This window comes from Lathyrus oleraceus, chromosome 6, assembly GCF_024323335.1.
Source record: "Lathyrus oleraceus cultivar Zhongwan6 chromosome 6, CAAS_Psat_ZW6_1.0, whole genome shotgun sequence".
NCBI classification, from domain to species: Eukaryota; Viridiplantae; Streptophyta; class Magnoliopsida; order Fabales; family Fabaceae; genus Lathyrus; species Lathyrus oleraceus.
Genome location: NC_066584.1, coordinates 110,141,119 through 110,141,767, shown reverse-complemented (window position 1 = coordinate 110,141,767; position 649 = coordinate 110,141,119).

The window sequence follows — 649 nt, the reverse complement described above, 5'->3', positions numbered from 1 at the left end:
TTCTTGTTATCCTTGAACTCCTCCCTAGCTTTGAATGCTATAGACTCTCACATGTGAAAATACCAAGAGCACCATTTAACTTTTCAAAGTGATCAACATTTAGAGCTTTGGTGAATATGTCAACTAACTGATTTTCAGTTGTTATATGCTTAAGGTTTACAATTTTATCTTCCACAAGTTCCCTGATGAAATGATAACAAATGTCAATGCTCTTGGTTCTATTGTGTTGGACATGATTATTTAAAATATTAATAGCACTCAAATTGTTGCAGAATAATGTCTTTACATGTTGTTTGACATTATACTCCTTCAACATCTATTTCATTAAGAGCAATGGAGTGAAACTGCTCCTTGCAACAATATACTCAACTTCAATAGTAGATAATGAGACACAATTTTGCTTCTTATTGAACCATGAGATTAAATTATTGCCAAGAAAGAAACATCCACCAAATGTTCCTTTTCTATCATCTACACTTCCAGCCCAATCAACATCACAATACCCTACTAGTATTGAAATGACACCATAAGAATAGAGAATACCATAGTCGCAAGTCCCATTTATATACTTGATAATTCTCTTCACTTGAGTAAGATGACTAGCCTTAGGTTTAGCTTGATACCTAGCATACAACATATATAGAAAGTA